Consider the following 22706-nt stretch of genomic DNA (forward strand, 5'->3'; position numbering starts at 1 on the left):
AACTAAGTAATATGTAAATATGACTAACATAATTTGCTCAGCGCTCAAACAGTAAATAAAAAACTAAGAATAATTTATTTCCAAGAAAGTTTCGATTTACATTTTCTCAGTCGTGTCTGCATTAAGGGTTGCTTGTATCGCAGCCAACATAGTTAAGTCTTACCTACCGTTCTGTGTTCTGATTTGAAACAACTGGGACTTTGACCTGCTTTTGCATTCGGCTCCTGTAACCTCTTAATATCAAAAATACCTTATTATAAAACGAAAATCAGTCGTTAGCTTGTGGAAAATTAAGGCTGGTTGTCACATGTAAATTAAAAAGATGTTCTTACTGCTATGTTAAGGCAAGAGGGTAATGAATGGCGGCCTGGTAGTGCTGCGTACCACGGAGACCGGCGTTGTTGGTCGTCGACCATCGCCTCGACGACCCTTCGGTCGGGCGTCCTCGGTGTGGCGCCGCGTGTCTGGTTGTAGTTTTGACCGCGGGAACCCCCCTACTCTGACCGGGTTCTGACCCCGGACAGAGATCGGACGTCAGATGTAAGTGTGCAGGGGAGTTGCTTAATGTGGTAGGGCCCTAAAATTCCTTGGGCCCGCGGTCTGCTCCCAACACCTTGCAGATCCTCAAATCCCACATACCTTGCGCGCTCCCTAGGCGCGGGGACCTCGTAGGACACTCGGACTACGGCCCGAAAAAAAAAACAGGGTAATGAATAGACTAATTAATTCAAAGAAACCGGAACTCATTTGTCTATTTAGTAACTGAACATTACAGTACTTACGTGTTCTGTCACCGTAAAAAGTACTCTTCGCATTCTGTGGTAGCGCTTCCGTAAAAGCATTTAATATTTTTACGACTGATGGTTACATCTCCACAATAATCGTACGTCCCGCCGCGCTGTTTATGATAATCTCAAACGAGAACAGAGAAAACTCTTTGAATACAAAACGAGTTTGCGCTAAGCGATTCATAAAACACTTATGACTACTTATGTGGCATGTTATATGTTAACATTTCTCAGAATCAAATGCCTTCAGCGTTATTTTGGAAGTGTTATTTTCTTTGTGTTGTAACGTCTGTATTTTGATATCCACTTTACAATGGTACAATGAAAGCGAAAATTATTTAATGTCAAAAGCCATGTATATTATTATACTAGTGTTAAGAATTCTTGTACGTGTTTGCATTTTAAGAGGCTTGAATAAATATTATTATTATTATTATATTTGACGGCGTTAACGATATTTATGTTATATAGCACGTGCAATAGGAGTGACTCACACAAACCAGGTGCGCCGGCCGTGTCGTTCCACTCGTAAACAACAGCTGCAACAGAGGTGACTCATAAGCCAGCTGCGCCGGCTAGTATAAAGAGGCGGAACGTGCCTTGAAATGAATTCCACCCGATCCACTAACGGTGCTTTTAGGTAATTCAAGCACCGGTCACCGTTCTCGTCGAACCCGTCGCTTGCGACGAAGGGCTCGACGAGTAAATTAACTCTCAGACACAGCCCACTGAGTTTCTCGCCGGATCTTCTCAGTGGGTCGCGTTTCCGATCCGGTGGTAGATTCTGCGAAGCACGACTCTTGCTAGGCTTCGTGTTAGCAACATCGTCAGGTTTGAGCCCCGTGAGCTCACCTACTAAAGTTAGGGTTACGCTGATATAGCCTCTCAAGGCTCTCAGCTTAGGTAGGAAAAAAAAAAAAAAAAAAAAAATGAAATGAACATTCGTTGGACTGCGCTTGCCTGGTGCACTTACTATATTCTTGTTACGTTGTGTGATTCAGTGACTGTTGTACGTACTGGTTAAAGTTGGACAAGTGTTAAAGTGAATTGTTACGATAACATATTGTTGATTAAATCAGGAATCAAAAAGTGACATCGTTTTACTTGGTGTTCAACAAGATAATATCTACCCTCAAGCTTACATCAGAAGTGAGATCAGGACTCTACTCTCACTGGCGTGACGTGTTTGAACATGTTCGAAGTACAGCAAAAAAAACATGATGCAGATCAGAATACTAGTAGTGGTACGCCACAAGAGCGTGAATGCAGCATACGTAAGTCGTGTAATAACGTCTCTATTACCTCGATGGAAGATCTGAGCCACGAAGAAATCGTCACATCTTACGTTCTGGCTCATGTTGCCCAGTTTGACTGTCGACTTCATCACATGGCATTTACTAACGGAAATACAACACGTAACAAGCTATTGCAAGAAATTAAGGCAAGTGCAAATCTCAAGTGAAACTTCGATCGCAATAATGGATCTGTCATGACGAGTGGGTAGTTCCGACACGAATCGTTTTTAAGCCAATGACTACTGTTAGAGTTACATGGCACTAGTACAGTAAACCAGGACATGAGACTGTGAATTGTCGCTGAAATTTTAGAATCTACTCGATTCAATACCAATAACACTACACGTTCGATGACTTCGGGCTCCAGCAAGCAAGCAAACAAGAAAGCAAGCAAGTTTCCGTGGGGAAGAAAAATTGACACATCTGAAGTCGTCGTGACCTGTAAGATAAGACGTCCGGTGCGTTCGTGTCTGGCGATGCGGCGGTGTTCGGGTTCCGCTGGCGGATGCAGGTTTTTCCGGTGAAGTGCGTGCTTGTGCGTGCTTGACAAGTGTTCGCGGTTGGCTTCCTCAGTATGGGAGTAACATCGTGTAAGAGAGGTGGAACCCGTAAAATTGTAGTTTGCGTGGTGGCTGGTAAGATTTGTTGCGGTAAGAAGTTTGCATGGTGGTAAAATGTCTTGTGAGTCTGCACAGGTAGCCGGAGGTGAGACTTCCGCGGTCGCGGCCCACCCAGTCCGCGAGAACCGGGCAGATCGCCTCGACGGTACGGAGGCCGGCCGACGGGTCCGCCAAACGACGAGACCTCGCCTCCAGCACGGACTGCCGATATTGGAGCCCCCGCGCTCCGGATGCACTTGCGCTAGGGCGCGCCGCCTCGTAGGAGACTGTGAGGTATCATTGAATAACTCTGACTGCGATCGCGCGCTGCCAGCGTCGCAGCGCGGCAACGTTCTCGCGGGTAAGGACGTGGCACCAGACGGGTGCTCCGTATAGTGCCATCGACCGCACGGGTACCATCACCCTGCCTATTTCTGCCGTGAAGCAGTGGTGTATTTCGGTTTGAAGGGTGGGGCAGCGGTTGTAACTATACTGAGACCTTAGAACTTCTATCTCAAGGTGTGTGGTGCGTTTACGCTGTGGATGTCTATGGGTTCCAGTAACCACTTAACACAAGGTGGGCTGTGAGCTCGTCCACACATTAATACGAAGAGCATAATCAAACGAAATTAGATACGAAGTTTAAAGGGCCGTTTAAAGTAGTTGAAGTATTGGATGGTGTCGATTTAATTTTGACTCTCACACATTCGCTTAAGGATCGAGCTGCTACTTGCCTCACAAAAATACAGCCTGCAAAACCTGAACAACCTCCTCATCCGTGGGCGCCCGGCTCTCGCCTGCAAGTCGGCTGTTACGTGTGCGGTGATGCGAGCCATGTAGCTTCTGGGTGTTCCATGCGCTACAAGAAGAAAAACGACACTGCTCCAGGTGCTGTGGCAGGTCCAACCAGAGACGTCAACGTGTGTTCCAGAGCTTCAGTGTGTTACAGATAAGTGGTTTTGGCTCCCCCTTTATGTTCCATTCAGGGTCAGAATGTAGTCTTATAAAACAAAGCCATAGTAATTTATTCAATGGTAAGCGGTTTCATGAACAAGTCACCGTAGTCACCCTAGACACGTCCTTACGGATCCATCAGATGCAATAACTCTTGCATTAGATACCTTCAGCTCTAACACTAGGAGCAGGCTGAGGAACCCCAGTAATCGTACTCGTCGAACTCGACAAAGAGGTCGACGTGCAACCTAACCCATGCATCAGCCCACTGAGTTTCTCGCCGGATCTTCTCAGTGGGTCGCGATTCCGATCCGGTAGTAGATTCATTCGCGAAGCAATTGCTCTTGAGTTGTTAGGTCTCCTGCGGAGGCGCTCGGGCAGTTGTTAGCAAATCCCACCCCTCTTGGCTGAGCCTTTGCTCGCCCACCCGTCCTGGTGAAGCGGGAAAGGCCTCCGGGCCACCAGTAATCTTTCAATCATCTGCAGTTTTGGAAAACGATAGGTATAAGTTGAGACATGTAAATGGTTCTAGTGTACAAAGTTCCCCATGAAAACTTACGCGAAGTACCTCGAGGCCCGTCAGGCCTACTAGAAATTTCTGAAAATTAGTGACGATGACGTGACGGCGTACACAGATGGGTTAAGTAATCTTGTTCATGAAACTGATCTTAATGATGACGACTCTATCACTGACAATAGAAGCGACATTTTTGTCCGCAAATAGCGATACAGCAAACATAGTCTGTGGGTAGTGATACAATGTCTGTAAGCTCAGGCACCTCAGTTGCAGGTGTAGGTAATGTAGAAAACGATGGTCGGTCTCGCACTATTTCTGAAGAAATTCCGTATAAATGTTCTGGTTTAAGAAATGTTTTAACAAACGCTACCGTACACGCAGATTAGAATTGTATGTGGCTAGAGAGATGTTAATCCGGACTAGCAAAAAAAAAAAGAGTTAGAAAGTGTGAAGTCATTGAAGGGTCTGTCCGGTCCAATGGCTTGGCTATAGGGATTTTCATCCAGATTAGCCACAACAATTAGCTACAGGGATTGCGATTCGGTCTAGCATTATCCGGTCCAGTTCGAAAAAAGTTAAAAGGGACATACTTACATACCTGAAGAGTTTCAAATGTACTGGCCCAGGTATGTAAGCAGTCTGAAGGCTATTTATAGCCAGTATAGGATTTTCTGAAGAATTATGCGAACCGAACCGTACTAGATTGTTAATATCATAGACCACGTTTTATGTTGTATCCGTTAATGTCAGGATGAACGAACACGTTTGTTGTTCACAGACATACCATAAGAATGCGCGCACGAGGACGAGCGCACGTCAGTATGGCCGTGACGGCGTTAACGATATTTATGTTATATAGCACGTGCAATAGGAGTGACTCACACAAACCAGGTGCGCCGGCCGTGTCGTTCCACTCGTAAACAACAGCTGCAACAGAGGTGACTCATAAGCCAGCTGCGCCGGCTAGTATAAAGAGGCGGAACGTGCCTTGAAATGAACATTCGTTGGACTGCGCTTGCCTGGTGCACTTACTATATTCTTGTTACGTTGTGTGATTCAGTGACTGTTGTACGTACTGGTTAAAGTTGGACAAGTGTTAAAGTGAATTGTTACGATAACATATTGTTGATTAAATCAGGAATCAAAAAGTGACATCGTTTTACTTGGTGTTCAACAAGATAATATCTACCCTCAAGCTTACATATTCTTGAATTGTGTTTCTCGAAATACTTAAGATATTTCGGTATAATGAAGATCACGGGCCTATGCCAAGTGAGCTTCATTTTCTATTTTTAAGTCTTCCTGCATGAATTGACGGACTACACGGCATGTGTTTAATATTGCTGCTTTTTGCATGGTCATGTAAGCGTTTTCTGCTATGTCTAATATTTTTAAAGATTGGAGTATTATTATTATTATTATTATTAATGTGTAACATCCAACAATTTCAAGATTGTTTATTGTTAAAAACGAAAGAACATGGAACACTATACGTATAATGAAATATGTTATAGGTACTATTTATAGGACTTGTCATCATTGGTTGTTTAAAAATTGTAATTTAGCATTTAACTCATAACTTTTATAATAATATAATTATGAGAATATAAATCTGCAAAATGATGTCTTTTTTGTCGATGCTCGAAAAGGTGTAAATTATGGAACCCATGGAAATTACGTGGATAATTTCACAGTCGACCTTGGCACATGAGGTTGAAATTTCATTTTTGGTACCTAACGGCTACTCGACTCTTCTTACCGTAATGGATTTTTTTACTAGTGTTAGGTACCACTACTCATTTCTATTTCTGTCGTGAAGCAGTAATGCGTTTCGGTTTGAAGCGTGGAGCAGCCATACTATAAAACTGAGACATAGAACTCATGTCTCGAATTGGGTAGCGGAATGTAGTTACACATAAAACAAGTAGGTGTTCTAACATTTGTTTACAAAAAAATCATAATAATATATCTTATATATAAAATTCTTGTGTCCAATGTTAGTTACCATACTCCTCTGAAACAGTTAGACCGATTTTTATGAAATTTTATACGCATGCTCAGTAGGTCTCAGAATCGGCTACTATCTATTTTTCATACCCTTAAGTGATAAGGGTTGTTCACCCCTAACATTTTTTTTTTTGACATTTTTTTTTTTATAATTAGGCATTATGTGGTTGAATGAGGTTTTGTTATTTTTATATTATCTCGTTGCTCACAGCGCTACATGGTTCTTTCACTCAAGTATCACATCCTTACACTGTGTGTACACAGTTTTTTTTCTACACTACAAATTCCTTAGAAATCCTATATATGGCAAAACAACGTTTGCCGGGTCAGCTATGTAAATTTCGCGATGAATATTATAAAAATAAAACGTAATTTTCGCGATTAAGATTTTTTCCTAATAAGTATTAAGTAAACAAGCCAGTGAGTTTCTTGCTCATTCTTTTCACGATAAATGTAACATAAATAATATAACCATACAACCGCTTGCCCTTATACTGCGGTTCAGAGTGAAACTGAGCCACAGCATAATCGTGCAACCGACCGAACCATATATTATACAATTTAGCATATACTGTAGATTACTATTTAATAAAATTCATGTTAATATAAAGAACACTAGCTTGTTTATTTTCCAAACTGTATATTATTTTCATAGATAGATTCATCCTCATTTGGTTTTGAAACAATTATGGTTTTCTGAGACCCTCTAGGTTCAATGAACTCAACTTTAAAATACATGCTTAGATTATTTTATCTATAAGCTGAATTGATTTTTTAAACTAACGTTAACTTTCGCTTGTGCTTAGATACGAATAATGAACGCATAGTATGTTTATTTTCATTTTGAATCTTGTTTTACACAACCAGTCACGAAAATAATGATACATCGTATTCATTTTTCATCGGCGGCACAATTAAGCGCTTTTAGAATGTTTCATAGGATTTGCAAACGGAGACGTGATATCGTCGCGTCTCAGGATATTTATTTTAATAAGACGATAAGAGAATAGGTGGAATAGGGTGCACGTATTTATTCGACAAACGGTTAATGTGGATATTCCTTCGAGCAATTGGTTGATTTATTTTTATAATTTATTTGTATGTTCATGATATGTACAACGAAAATTTGTAATACATTCATGTGTCAACAAATATATTATTTTAATTAATTAACTTATGACATTATTTGTACAACTTTTCTACGGGTGTCAAAAAGAACCACAGTTTCAATTTAATCAGTTGAATAACCACAATATAAAAACTCAAAGAGGGCTAATGAAGGTATGAAGCAAAATTAATTTTGTATATTGAAGTAGACCACAGTGAATATAATATCGAATTTTTTTTTTTTGACAAATTAAACTTCCAATATGCGAATAACGTTGCTACGGAAAATAAGTAGGTATAATATGCATGTAAGTTTATGATGGATGGTTAAAAATTTAAATTCCATTTGAAGCCATGTAAACTCCTTATGAAATAGAAGAGTTTTAACGAACAGCTTTTTTAATTGAATTAGTATTTTTGAAAAATCATATAGCTTATAGCAATTGCACAATCGTCGCTAAAAGGACAATGCCCAAAAGTGGGCCAACTTTATGTCAAAACTATTTGTACTTGAAAAACTATGCCTTATTTTTTCACGTTGTTTAGTTTATGTATCAACATTTCTTTCAACCTGGCATTGTTTTCCAAAAAAATAAATTACTTGTTTGATAACATCCCAAAACTATCCATGCCATAGTTTTTAAATTCGGCAATAGGCAAAGGGCTTAGCCCATACAGCCTTATAGCAAACCTATATATACTGTCAAACGAAAGAGTTGTTTGTGACTTGAACAACAAATTAAAAAAAATTAGCTAATGCTTATAATTCACAGGCTTCTTAGTTTATTTTTGATCAATTCAATATTTATATATTGTAATAATAATTATTACTTAAAACCATGAATTATTTAATATTTTTAGATATTAATGATTCCATTAGTAAAAATATCAATGGCCTACCATTACTCTATTCTTATTATATATGATCAGAGAGTTTTGGCAGCAACCCGAGTGAAGCGTCACTTGAATTTTTATTTTAATGTTTTTTTAATAGCTTATTGTGTAATTTGTATTATTTGTATTTGTAATATTGTGTATAAAAGGTCTGCGTAAACTCATGCTCAGTCAATGTGTTATTCGTCGAGTTGACGTCAAAACTCCCAAAAAGCAATAAAAAGAGATACACCGGCTTTTTATTGACATAAAAAAATATATAACTTCGACAGACTAGGCTGTATAGGCTACGCTCTTTGCCTGCTTATTGGTGAATTTAAAAACAACAACAACAATATCGTTGCCGGCTTCCGGATTTTCATTTCATTTTATTATTATTATGAGGATATAATAATAATAAAATGTACATAAGAGCTTATTTCTAGCAACATTAACCACAATTAACTTATTTAATACTGTAAATAATTATGAGAGCGATTACTGATTTCGAAGAAAACAATTAACAACTTAATTTTAGCTGCAGAAAAAAACAGATTTCTCTTAAACCTGGGTGAGAATATAAAAATCGTTTTCTGAATATGAAACGATATTTCTTTGTCTATCAAATTAACTTAAAACCATCATGACAGGACAACTTTTGTTAGGGGCCCAAACGCCCATAGAAAATGGGCATTGTCCTTTCAAGTTAAAAAATATTGCTAGGTTTTGATGTTCGTCACTGGACTCATTTCATTATTAAAAAAAAAAAAACTTCACCGACAGCCCAATTCATTAAATTTTATTTTACAACTAGAATATCCACGTTCATCTTACTTGTACCGGGACGAACAAAAGAAAACACATAAGCGTAGTATTGTGAAAACGGGCCGTTTCGTCATGATACACCTACTGAAATATCACTTTATGTGCGCTATGATCACTGTTATTGTTTATTACGCAAATAATAAGACTGCCTTTGGTTCCGCATGGGAATCACCGTTTTATGTACTTGGATATGTGTATTCGCTACAGTGATGTTTACATTCATGAGAGCGTGATTTTAGGCATCAACAGAATTCCAATTTTTATTTTGGCTAGAAATAAAGTGTGTTCCGTTTATGCATTTCAATTTTTTTGCGTCTTATTTGCGGTGACGTTTAATAATCTTTACAAATGATTAAAGTGACTAAATATGCTAGCTTAGATGATTTTTTTAATTTAAAAATCAGCGATGTCTAAATATTCCAGTGACATTCATTTCGCTGTGATTGATACTAAAAATATCAAATACGAATAAATTAAATCGTTCAAACGACTCGATACACAAATACTGTGACTCGATACTACCTTGACCGCGGTTTGTCACTTTTATTTCTTGATGAAGTTCTATTCGTAATGTAATCGAATTTAACTATAGCAAAACTGTTACTAAAGTTAAGACGATTGAGGCTCTAGAGAGATTTATACAACGGCCCCGAAGAGTTGACAACAATTGTAGAAAGATAATGCTGAAACTTGATGAGATTGAGTAACAGAAGGATACGCAACACAACTGGTCGTACATATAAATAAATATACAATTGTATATCACATAATAGACATTAAAGAAAAGGGAACATAACTCATATAATGAGTTATTCAGTTGCGTGAACATCTTTGTTTTTCCTGTTAGAAGTGAACGCAACTTGCGAAATGAGAGACAAACAAACCGGCCGGCGTAGAAACAAACTGGCGTTCCGTCCCACGGCTCTGTAGTCGATTTCTACATCCCGTGTAATTCCAACAGCCGTGCAAATTATGAATAACGGCTGCAGCACAACCATAGTTACCAATAAAATATCATGAGTCAGTGAAACATTTACGTATTCATTCGTTGAAACTCCCGCTGGAATTGGATGACGTAAAACCAATCCGGTGAATTTCGCTAATTAAGTTTTCGTTCGATCACTGTGTAGTTTTGATGAATATTTTGCATATAGGCTGCGCTTTCATAGTTTTTCACCGAGTGCCTCATCAAAAGCTTACTGCTATTACTGCTTTACATACAAATATTACTTGATAGTCTTTCAATGCAAACGGCGTTTAGGCCAACTTCATCAAATTTGATAATTGCCGTCAAAAGCATAATAACGTTTATAATAACTAATACTATAATTGTGTTGTTTTTTTCTATTAATTTAGATTTTTGACTAATTACAAATTATACGGTGCTATTATTACAAATCTAACTCGATAGAAACATGGTGACTAGCCTGTAGATTAGTTGAAATATTTCACTGTCATATTAAAACAAGTACGTCCGAATGTGTCGTTTAGTTTTTACACCTTTTAAATTTTAGTTGTGTAAGTTTGATTTCCTCTCTACTTTTCGTGATTGTTAATTTTCTATGGTGGCTTTTCTTAGTTTCCTGCTCTTTGGATATGCTTTTCTGATATTGTGCATACAAAAATATTTTTTGAAATACAACATGGTGCTCGGAAATACCGTTGGGGAAAATAAACTTCAGAGTCTCAAATTGAAAAGTGAAAAATTGGCGTTAATTATTAAAAATAAGGTAGTTTGTATAAAGGTAAAATAAGTACCAGTAATTTGCCGCATAAAGCAGCAAATCATTCCATCTTATATTTATATTATATAATTTAATAAAACTGTCGAAAATCTAGAACAGCATTAAATAATTTTGATTTTCTTATTCTTTTTCTTTTTTTCCTACCTACGCTGATAACCTATGAGAGGCTATTTCAGCTTCGCTTTGACGTGTAGGTGAGCTCACGGGGCTCAAAACGGAGGGTTGCTAACACTGGCCCTAGCAAGAGCAGCGCTTCGCAGAATCTACCACCGGATCGGAAACGCGACCCACTGAGAAGATACGGCGAGAAACTCAGTGAGCTATTTGATTTTCCAATATAAATCTTAATTTTATATATTCTTTCTGTTTCTGATACTTCTTTTTAGTTCAAAAGAGTATGTTTGAAAACTCAAAATTTTATGGTTTTAAACTTGCATTCGAACAACTAGTTTAATATTTATTATTTGTTGTTATGAGATTATAGTTCTCACTCGTAGCAGGCTGATGACAGAGACTCACTTAGAGTAGAAGACTATGACTACTTTAAAAAAGTGTGAAGCGTTCTCAATGTCGATTATTCAATTTTGTCCAGGCGCGATATTCCAAGGTACCAAGCGCAAATGCAGTATGGTCGAATGTAAAAGGTTTTTTTTCTTTTCTTAGATGGTTGGACGAGCTCACAGCCCACCTGGTGTAAAGTGGTTACTGGAGCCCATGGACATCTACAACGTAAATGCACCACCCACCTTGAGATATAAGTTCTAAGATCTCAGTATAGTTACAACGGCTGCCCCACCCTTCAAACCGAAACGCATTACTGCTTCACGGCAGAAATAGGCAGGGTGGTGGTACCTACCCGCGCGGACTCACAAGAGGTCCTAGTCCAGTAACCAGTACATAGTCAAGTAACGAACGGCACGAATGTTGTTTTTTTCACGAAACTTTCCACGTTTCCGTTAGAAAAGTGAAACGGTCGAGAAGTTTAGCGTGATTTGCATCTCACTTCCAGAGATCTGAATTACAATGAGCCACCAAAAGCAATTAATACTTGAAGTTGCCCGATTCCGGAGTAAAACTAAGTGCTCTTTTGAATTTTCCTCTTCATTTACATTTATAGGAAATATAGATTCGATAAGTGTATTTTTTTAACTGATATCCTTTATCTCTTTCCCGTTGTTCTCTTGTAACTGAAATTAATAAGAACCATAAGATATTTTTCTAAGACTTGTCGATTTCAAGCAAAATCCACAATACGTTCTAGTGATAATTTATCATTTAATTATCATAATAGTCATCATTATCATCATTATAATCATCTTTGTTCTGATTAAAAACCACCAATCATATGCCCAGCTAATATGTAGTATGCATTTGCATATAGAGGAACAGAAATGTCAAAGATAAACTAAGACTACTGCTTTGCTACTTTAGTTATACCTCGTTTGAAGAGAAAAACGTCATCACATTCAAGGAAGGAAATTTCCCTGGAAACACTCTCTGGAAAATGTATATGTGTGCATAACCACAATGTGAACGAATTTACACAAACAAAAATTAACAGATAATAGAAGTTAAATTTGATATTAAAATTTAGCTTGAATCTGTGATGTCGTCACGGTATTCAGTGTGAATGTCCGCATTTATACTTAATGGACTTGGTTTCACGTCAAGCCGTCTGGGGAGGCTTACCATTCATCGTCGTTGCCATATCTCAAACGCATCTATCCTTTGTCTGCCGGCTTTCAAGGGTCTGGCCTGCGAGGTTCAAAGAAAAATGGAAAACGGCAATGCGTCTGATGTCGACGCGAGAATATGTTATAGAGACAGGTTCGGACAAAGCTTCAGGGACAGTTCAGTAGCTTCCTGTGTGCTTCTGTTTGACTCTCGTCACAAATTAGTTAGGTGAAGGGTTGTGATTTTTGTTATTACATTGAAGTTTTCTGTATCTGTTTTTAAATATTATCCCCGAGTTATCTGGTTCAATCGGGCATTTTGGAAATAGTTTTCTTGTTATTTCATAAAATGAAATTAACAATGTTGCCTTCACTTTTCTTACAAATGTCAACTATTTCAGCCTAGCACATATTTTTCAACATAGCACCAAGTCAAAATTTTTGAGTAAATCATCAATACAAAACTAATTATTACTAGTTCCTTTTAAATTATTAAAAACCAGCCTAAACAAACTTTGATTTTTGCGCCCACTCAACGATTAACTGCAGATTTTCTTCTGTACTAAAAGGGGTAAGCAAACAGATGCTAACCTAAAAATATGGTAATTGTTAAAATTAAACAGGCAATCTCATTGTGTACAGAGCGAGGATTGGATGGCGTTTCGTGGAAATGGGCTATTGGCTCTAAATGTACCAAGTTTAAACAATGATTACAATCAGGATTTATATTTATAGTAATTTGAAATGGAAAGCTTAATGGAATCGGTTTATGACTTTCATAATAGTTATCCTTTTTCAAGTACGATCGTTCTAATGGGGCAAAAAAGGACTAAGCAATTTCAATCGTGTCTAGTTCTGCAACCAGTTTGTATCAGTTGGTGACAGCAATCATATATGTGTGCGTGTGTGTTTTTTTGGTAGTAATGCGAATCGTTTTCCAGATTTGCACTCGAACCACACTCCACTCGATTTCAATTATATACGCTATGTGGAAATTTTTTAATGGTGGTAGGACCTCTTGTGAGTCCGCGCGGGTGGGTACCACCGCCCTACCTATTTCTGCCGTGAAGCAGTAATGCGTTTCGGCTTGAAGGGTGGGGCAGCCGTTGTAAGTATACTGAGATCTTAGAACTTATATCTCAAGGTGGGTGGCGCATTTACGTTGTAGATGTCCATGGGCTCCAGTAACCACTTAACACCAGGTGGGCTGTGACTAGCAAAATAATTACGATAATAACTACAAATTCAATTCTATTTCAGGCTTCGTCTGAAAGAAATTTATTCATTATTACGGGGGCTGCACTAAAAGTATCGGAAATGGAATATTTCCACTGTTCCTGTCATATTAAAATCTTTTTAATTGAAAACTCCTTGTTTTTAAAAATCGAATACCATTTATTTATTTAAAAAAAGATTCTCGGTCTTGTCACGAGGTTTTGTCAAACTTGTTTAGTCGTTGAGAAAATGGAATTGACTCGAGAAAATTCAAGAGCGATGATTTATTATGACTTTCGAAGTGGTTTAACACAAAAACAGTGTGTTGACGGGATGATTTCTGCATTTGGTGATGAAGCCCCATCCAAAACCACAATTTTTCGCTGGTTTGCTGAGTTTCAACGTGGACGTGTCAAGCTCAGTGATGATCCCCGTCAAGGTCGTCCAAAAACTGCAGTCACCCAAGAAAACGTTGATGCTGTGCGTAAGCTGATTGAGGAAGATCGACATGTGACATACCGCGAAATTCAGGCAACTTTAGACATTGGCATGAGTCAAATACAAATAATCTTGCATGAACAATTAGGTGTAAAAAAGTTGTTTTCCCGATGGATACCGCATTCGCTCTGAGACGAGCAAAAAGCGGCTCGCGTTACTTGGTGCGTCAGAACTCTCGAAAGATTCCACGCAGGATCCTCAAATGCTGTATACAACATTGTATCAGGTGACGAATCCTGGATATACGCGTACGAACCCGAAACAAAAAACCAGTCACGAGCTTGGGTGTTCGAAAATGAGTTAAAGCCAACAAAAATTGTTCATTCACGGAGTGTTGCAAAAAAAATGTTGGCTACGTTTGTCTCCAAAACCGGCCATGTTACGACTATTCCTCTTGAGGGACAAAGAACGGTTAATGCAAAATGGTATGCTAGCATTTGTTTGCCACAGGTCGTTTCTAAACTCCGTAACGAGAACTGCAACCGCCGCATCATCCTCCATCACGACAATGCGAGTTCTCACACCGGGCACAGAACAAAAGAGTTTTTAGAGCAAGAAAACATAGAATTATTAGACCATCCGCCGTACAGCCCCGACCTAAGCCCTAATGATTTCTATACTTTCCCTAAAATAAAGAATAAATTGCGTGGACAGAGATTTTCATCACCTGAAGAAGCTGTGGACGCCTACAAAACGGCCATTTTGGAGACCCCAACTTCCGAATGGAATGGTTGCTTCAATGATTGGTTCCATCGTATGGAAAAATGTGTCAAATTTCGCGGAAAATACTTCGAAAAGCAATAAATACATTTTTAAATAGTAATGTTGTGTCACTTCGTTAATTCCCGAAATTTTCAGTGCCGCCTAGGTATTACTTCTCTCCTGTAACAGAAGTGTATTGCGAGCACTAAATAAAAAAAATACAATGTCGTATTCAGCTGTGCCAGAATCTATCATTTATTTACCTTTTCGTTGTATCTGACGGAAATTGTTGACAGTTTGAAATTACTAAACTGATTGAATAAAATTTTGGTTTCCAAAAACAATAGGCTTATATACCTACGAATAAACAAATAAGATTTCAGAAATACTTACACTAAATCACACTATCGTTGGAACGGTAAACTTCGAGATTTCAACAAATATTGTGTTAAGTTTAACAGCTAGAGCTCAGTGCGACCGTGACAAATTGTGGTAGAGTTAAAAGGCTTTTGCGAAAACGTATTTGGAACATAATATTGTAGACGTCTCGCTTTTCACATGGAATTATAATTTTAAATAATTAGTGTTTGTGTGACACCATAAAACTTGCGTTTAATTTGTAAAAAAAATTTGGTTAAAACGTGAGCGAACTCACGGCTCAGGAGATGTATGGAAATGGTAGTGCAAGGTAGAGGGGAAGAGGTCGACCGAAGAAGACATGGATGGAGTGTGTGAATGACGATATGAGAGAGAGAGGAGTGAGTGTTGAAATGACGGCTGATAGAAGAGAATGGAAGAGAAAAATTAGCTGTGCCGACCCCACCTAGTGGGATAAGGTGGAGAAAAAGAAGAAGTGAGCGAACTCACGGCCCACTTGATGCTAAGCCGGAGCCAACAGACATTAACAAAGTAAATGAGGGGATTTTCATCGTTGATGCCCATCGGCTTATAGCCACCTTGAAAAATAGTCTCAGTTCTATAGCACAGCGGCAGAAGGGTGGGGGATTACTACTGAATACTGTATTTATGTCCCAGAATAGGTTTACCTCACAATGACTAGTAAACTGAAAAGAAACTGTAAAAATACTTAAATTTTATTCGTGAAAATAATTTACACAACACTGTATCGATTTATGGATATAATAATATGTACATAATATTATATCCATTCAATATTGAAAGAAAAGAAAATTACTGTTGTCCTGTGTATTATGAATAAATTAATTCCATTTTGTGAGGTTGATATTTTGATAACCTTTATCTAATTATTAAATATAATATATAATCTATATATTAATACGTGAAGCAAAAACTTTGTATCCCTTTTTACGAAGATTTCGCGGACGGACGAGTATGAAATTTTCCACACTTATAGAGGATATAGAGATGAAGTGCACAATGCTAATTTTTTTTAGATAATGCTTAAAATATACTTTAAATCAATAAAGAAAACATTACACACACTACATACCATGTATTTGACGCACACACGCAAGCACACTATTTATTGTCAAACTTTTGTTCTTGACGTCTGTTGTCAAATTGAGATTAAATATTGTTTGTCTTTGTTAATATTTTTTATAGTGTAGTCTTGGCGAAATTTCTGATTATAGAAGTATGAAATACAATCATAGTAGTGTACAAACTTACAATTCCAATTAATTATAGTCGAATTTCGACTACTGCGGGACCTCTAGTATGCTTAGTAAAATCTTTTCCTTGGCTGTGTAGTGTAGATAGAGACATTTTGTTTCTTTCGGACATTTTAATTGAATACGTACGTTTGTATTGAAGATTTAATATGTACAGTAAAGGATGAAAATTGTTGATGTAATAATCGTAACAGTTCCCAGATAGACTCCCGTGAGGAATTTGTAGTTTACTAGATTTACGAAACTAATAAGGCGTGGTTTGAATTGCTGGATCTTTTCGTGTTCTATTCTCTGAGGACCAGTCCGTAGATGTACTGAGGTAGCGTGTAATAATGTCTGCGAAAATCAAAAGCATAATATAAATATATTAAATAAACATATGATACGTTTTTGGACCTGTTATGACCTATAGTTGGTATTTTTTTTTCCACCGATATACCTATTTATGCCACGAAGCAGTCAGAAAAGAATTCAAAGCCTGAAGATGACACTAGTCAGTAGCATTAAATATTATTTGTTAACTGAATATGTTTGAAAAAGTATGTAATTATTAACTTTGTGTTAATACCTACTTATATTTATTACTCAAGAAGATTGTTAAATCTAAGTTTTTTTTTTTCTATAAATATATATTTGCATATAAGCTACTGGTTTATTTTAAAGAAATTCCTCATATAAACAAAAAATTACCGTCCGAAAAAAATAGGCGTTCATATATGAAATGGTAGTTTCACGTATTCGTTGTCCTTTTGTTATACGGAAACCACACTCTCTTCTTTGTTTTTTGTTACCGCACACACAGCTCTTAGCAGGGCCCGATTTAGGGGAGGGCAACCGGGGCGAAAGTCCCGGGGACTCCACAAACAGAGGGCCCCCACATTAGAGACTTTAGAAAAAATATCTTTCAAATTCCGACAAGTAAACAGTAGCAAACAACTTTTCCATCCTCCGAAATTTAATTTCAGATAATTCTTGTCTCCGATTATATTTATGTATGTTTGTTAAATATTAAAAGAATCTACGTGGTTACACAATAAATTATGTATTGAAAAACTTGTGTAAAAAAATTGATCATTTTATTTGGAAAATAATTTGGGGCCTGGGGCCCTCCGCTCCTCTGTTGCCCCGAGGCCTCCAGACCTCTAAATCCGGCCCTGGCCCTTAATACATGTGTGTAATCATATATTATACAAGTTTTATTGTGGACGAGCTGTTAACAGGGTTCGGTTTTTATAAAGCGAGGCTATTGCGCGCTGCGTTTCCTACGTGATCTGTTTTCTAGCTGTACTTTTTCCTGGAACACATTGTTGGGTTTCTGTAGTGTAAAACTGATTTACAACACCGCGTTCCTATGGTTTATAATTGAGTCTCATATGAATTTTCCAGGTAAAATATCATGAGTATTTTGTTTTGTGTGCTGTGAAATACGGCTTGTTATCATGGATATGTCTGATTTGCCGTGAGTTCGCTGTGTGTTCTAACTTCAAGCGTAATAAAATAAGAAAATTAAGGTGTAAATGAGAAATGTATTTCACGACTGAATAGTGACAGTATTTACATTTTAGTGCTTGTGGAGTGACGTAATCTCTGAATACATGTGATCGTGAGCTCATGCGCTTATCTATGTAATTTTATTTAGGAAAATCCAACTTTACTGTGAGTTAGATTTTATAATGATTATCAAACGTAACAAGGCTATTAAACAACTTCTTTATTTATGAGTAATTCAAACAGTCTTTTTAGTTTACTGGTGGTAGGACCTCTTGTGAGTCCGGACGGATAGGTGCCACCGCTCTGCCAATTTCTGCCGTGAAGCAGTCATGCGTTTCGGCTTGAAGGGTGGGCCGCCGTTGTAACAATAATGAGACCTTAGAACTTATATCTCAAGGTAGGTGGCGCATTTACGTTGTGGATGTCCATGGGCTCCAGTAACCACTTAACACCAGGTGGGCTGAGAGCTCGTCCACCCATCTAAGCAATAAAAAAAACCTACCTAAATTATCATCACGAATGTTACGTACTATAAAATATTTTAAAATGTTAACAACAATAAAAAAAGTTGAGTAAAAGAGAAGCGAATATCGATAACAGGAAAAAACCCGATACTTGGTAATATACGTTTTCCTACCTCGTAGTACAGCGTTGGTCCGAACTTTTTGCGGCCAAGTAATGCCAACAGTGTCGTTGAAAAAGTTTTGGTTCATGTGAAAACATCGTGCTGGAAACCGGCCAGCAGAGGCGACGGTGCCGGCACCGCTGTCCGGCTGAGTTTCCTCACTACGCTCAAAATTATGTCAATGACCTGATTGCTAGTTGGCGAGAACGGTTGCCACAGAAATGAAATGTCAAACGTGTTTTCGAGGAAGTTTCTGACAGTAGTTTGTTTATTCTTAAAATTGAAATTAAATTTCACTTTTGTCAAATTGCTTTTGAGACAAATATATAATACTAGCTTTTGCCCGCGACTTCGTCCGCGTGGAATAGTTAGTTTGGCATAACGCTAAATTTTACCCGCGACTTAATTTACAGTACTCAGGATTGGAACTTCATTACTGAACCGATAGATGGCGTTGAAGAAGCTAGATTTTGAGATTTTTTAATTTTTCGTAAAAAATATTTTTTTTTTCATAATAAAAAGTATCCTATGTTACTTCTAATACCTCCGATATATACCTCCAAATATTTAGTTACAACTTGGTTTTGTTAAATCATTACGCTGGACATTTTGTTAATATCCGTAAAATTACTAAAGAAACAATATAATTCTTCTGAGTACCTATAGACTACAGCAATTCCACTATACCAGAATGCGTGGCAAAATATACGGGGTTTAGTCATTCTAGACAGTGTATATCAGTTTTTCTGACCATCGAATTAGCCAAGGAAAATCCGTTCGTCAATGTTGAGCATTAAACAAAACCAAAATGTATCTGAAACAGCGAGTTCGTTCGGTGTCAAGTACGAGTGAGAGCGTCGTTAGTCGAAGAGTACCTATTCTTTTGTCTCAAGAGCTCTGACGCTTGTTACAAGCTTTTGTTGGTGAACCCGTGCCCTTCTTCTAACTTATTCATTGAGCCAGCATTAATTTTTCAGTTGCGACCAACCTGAATTGTGAAAGAAGCATTTTGCGATTTCGATGATTCGAATTGAAAATTGTAATAAACTACTTTTATTATTAAATTCGTGCATTACAATGTGCACTGCCACCATTAATCACAAATTTATATATTTTTATTTTCATTTTTTAATTCACTAGTGAAAACTAGCGGGGTACATTAAAAGGTAAATTTTGTTACTATGGTGTGTTTTTAATTCTATAGTGGTTGACATAATTAAACAGTCTCAAGGCTGGTCAATAAGGCTCAAGTTAATCGACCTCAAATTGTGAGTCAGTCAAGTCATGAAACTGCCTAACTGTATAATTCATTTTATAGTGCAGGATAGAAAATGCAGCTATTTATAAACATAATATAGTTCTGTTGAAACCATTTTAACGAAAGCAATAATGTACAAATGTTACTCTATTCCGGGACTCACAAATTTGAAACAAACGACACCCGCCAGCGGCCATCAGTTATGGATGTGAAATTTTCATAAAACACCTGCGCGGACCGCCCTGTCTCAATTTGAAAACGTTGCTTTACGACTGACTGTGAAACTGGCACACCGGAACACACTGTGGGTCTTTGCTTAAAAATTCAATATAGCTAAGCGCAGGTCCTCGGATATATCACGTGGAAGCAATTTGAGCACCTTCGTTGAGCACTAAACGTTATTTATGGTAAGCTCGAGGCACGAGACACTCAGTAGATAGTCCACATTGGGTTGAGCACGGGATTTTTCGTGGAAACGACCGTGTGATACTGGCCGTGTGATTAAAATTTTTACGATCTAATATTATCGTAATAATTATTTAGATGATTTTTAATGTATACATATACTTTTCATCAAGATGATCGTGATCTAGTTCTTTAGTAGTAGTACCACACGAAGAATTCAGACCATTAATGACCATTTTGCTATGCGTACTTTTCACGTGAGCGTCTAAATTTGAAACATTAGGTTTTAGTACCGACTTTCCATCGCTGTAACTATCGCTAATTAAACGTATAAAAAATCCGCAGTGTTTCTTATCCTGACAATTACAAACACAACGAAAAATAAATCAAAAAACCGGCCGAACCGTTTTCAAATAACATTGATTTTTAAACCACTTCTCTTAACAGATTTAATTTTTTGGAACAAATACCAAATTCTAAGTTAATTATATCGAAAATCGTTTATGCAGATTCAAGGTAAAATTTAATTCGACCTCGTGTCTGAAGGTGGGTGGCGGCATTGAGGTTGTGAAGGGAATGTATCCGTTATTAGATACTGCTAGTGCGGATGGGCTAAAGATAGTACAAAATAGTAGGTATCTGTGACCGAGATTATCTAAAGACTAGCCTCACTCTAGGTGCCTACAACAAACAAATTTAGACGCGAAAAGGAAAACCAATTTCAACTCAAGTTAACACTAATTACAGTAATCGAAAGAAGCCGGAATATACAGGGTGTCAATTTAAATAATCAACGCAGGCGCGACATTATAATTACGTTTTACATTATGAGACAGACAAAAGCCATTCAGAAGTTAAAGAAATGAAGAACAACCCTTTATTTTGATTTAGCCCTTTGTTCTGTTAAATGAAACGTCATTTGTAGATTTCTATCTCAGAAAAGGGGCAATGGAACGGATCTCCTGAAATTATTTCACATTAACATATTTTTAAAAGCATTTGATTTCAGCTACTTCACCTATTCAATTTTTTTTATTATCAATTGAAAATCTTAATTTCCATTCAATTTATATTTAATATAAATTTAAAGAACTAGGATAAATTTAAAAAAAAAACCATAAATATTTCCTACAATTCCTAATTTGAATTAAATCAAAGGTTCCATTAGTTGAGTAAAATTCATTTGAGATAATATCGGGTCACTGCTTCGTTCATCAAAACTTAAGAGTTTTGAGTCTCCGTTCACGGTTCAGCGACAGCATTGATACAAGCAATTTTTCTAATGCGCCGACATGTTGGCCATATCGTGATTAAGCTTTTCCTGTAGACGAGAACGCTGTTTGAGCCAAATGTTTAAAAGATTTACAATTTTGCTCAACGATATTTTTGGGTTGAAAAAGTGTGGATTGCAATTGTGCTCGGAAATTTCGAGATGTGGACCTTAATGAGTTTGTGATAGCTTTGAGCTTTTGAACCTTAAGATTGTTATGATATTTAAATTTTGATGCAGCTTTTAAGGCCGATTTTATACAAATCAAATCCGCATAATAATAAATTTAATTTAGATATAACTGGTTTTAAGATACACACAATATTGGTACGATGCTGAAGATTTTCTAAACTTTTTCAAATATTTATGTTTCATTTTACCAATTTAATTATTAAATGATTTAATGAATACTGACTTAAAATTCTTGATGCCAAATGAAACTTTTATTTAGACAGGCCGGATAGTTTCATAATTATTTCCATCACAAATCAACGTTGGATGACAAAAACGCCAATCGTTTATACCATAGTACCGTGGAACAGTCGATAAATTACACGCCAAACGAATACTAAGTAGATTTCAGTATTGGAATCACTCCCCACATAAATTAAATTTATAATCAAACCGAAGCTCCCCGAACGAAATTGAATTAAACCCGGCATACACAGGTACAAACAGTAAAATATTTATGTTTCTTTTTAAATAAAATATACTTAATCACACGTCTGCATTAATTGGACAATCAATATCGGTTTGAGTAGTAAATTAATCAATAATTTCCTAGAATTCGCCACAAAAACTGGTTCATACTACAGTCATGCTTTTTTTTTTCGTGCAAGTTTCATGGGTTTCAGTTTGAAGAGTTGAGTGGCAATTATTCGAAGTATTTTTTTATTAGTTAGTCCACCCTTTTTTTTTTGTTAAGCCACCTGATGTTATATTATAGCAAAGCATTCGATTCTTTGTTTCATGAAAAGGTATGGGAGTCATTAAAAGAACAAGGAATTGAACACAAATACATCCGGTTAATAAAAAATGTTTACAGCCAGAATACTGCGAGAATACAATTAGAAAAGAAAGGTGAACCTTTCAGAGTAGGCAAAGGCGTACGACAAGGAGATCCCCTGTCACCAAAAATATTCTCGGCGGTACTAGAATCCATATTCAGAGCTCTAAATTGGGAAAATCTCGGTATCAATGTAGACGG

The 22706-nt window shown here is 37.2% G+C and overlaps 1 long non-coding RNA gene across 1 annotated transcript; it reads left to right on the forward strand.

The window, feature by feature from the left end:
• The first annotated feature begins 18 nt into the window (after positions 1-18).
• Positions 19-5301, forward strand: LOC149502528 (uncharacterized). Its single transcript, XR_016323412.1, has 2 exons — positions 19-2673; positions 2779-5301. It is a non-coding gene; the product is annotated as an uncharacterized LOC149502528 (long non-coding RNA).
• The last annotated feature ends 17405 nt before the right edge of the window (positions 5302-22706 follow it).

This window comes from Bombyx mandarina, chromosome 08 (assembly GCF_030267445.1).
Source record: "Bombyx mandarina strain Sakado chromosome 08, ASM3026744v2".
Classification (NCBI taxonomy): domain Eukaryota; kingdom Metazoa; phylum Arthropoda; class Insecta; order Lepidoptera; family Bombycidae; genus Bombyx; species Bombyx mandarina.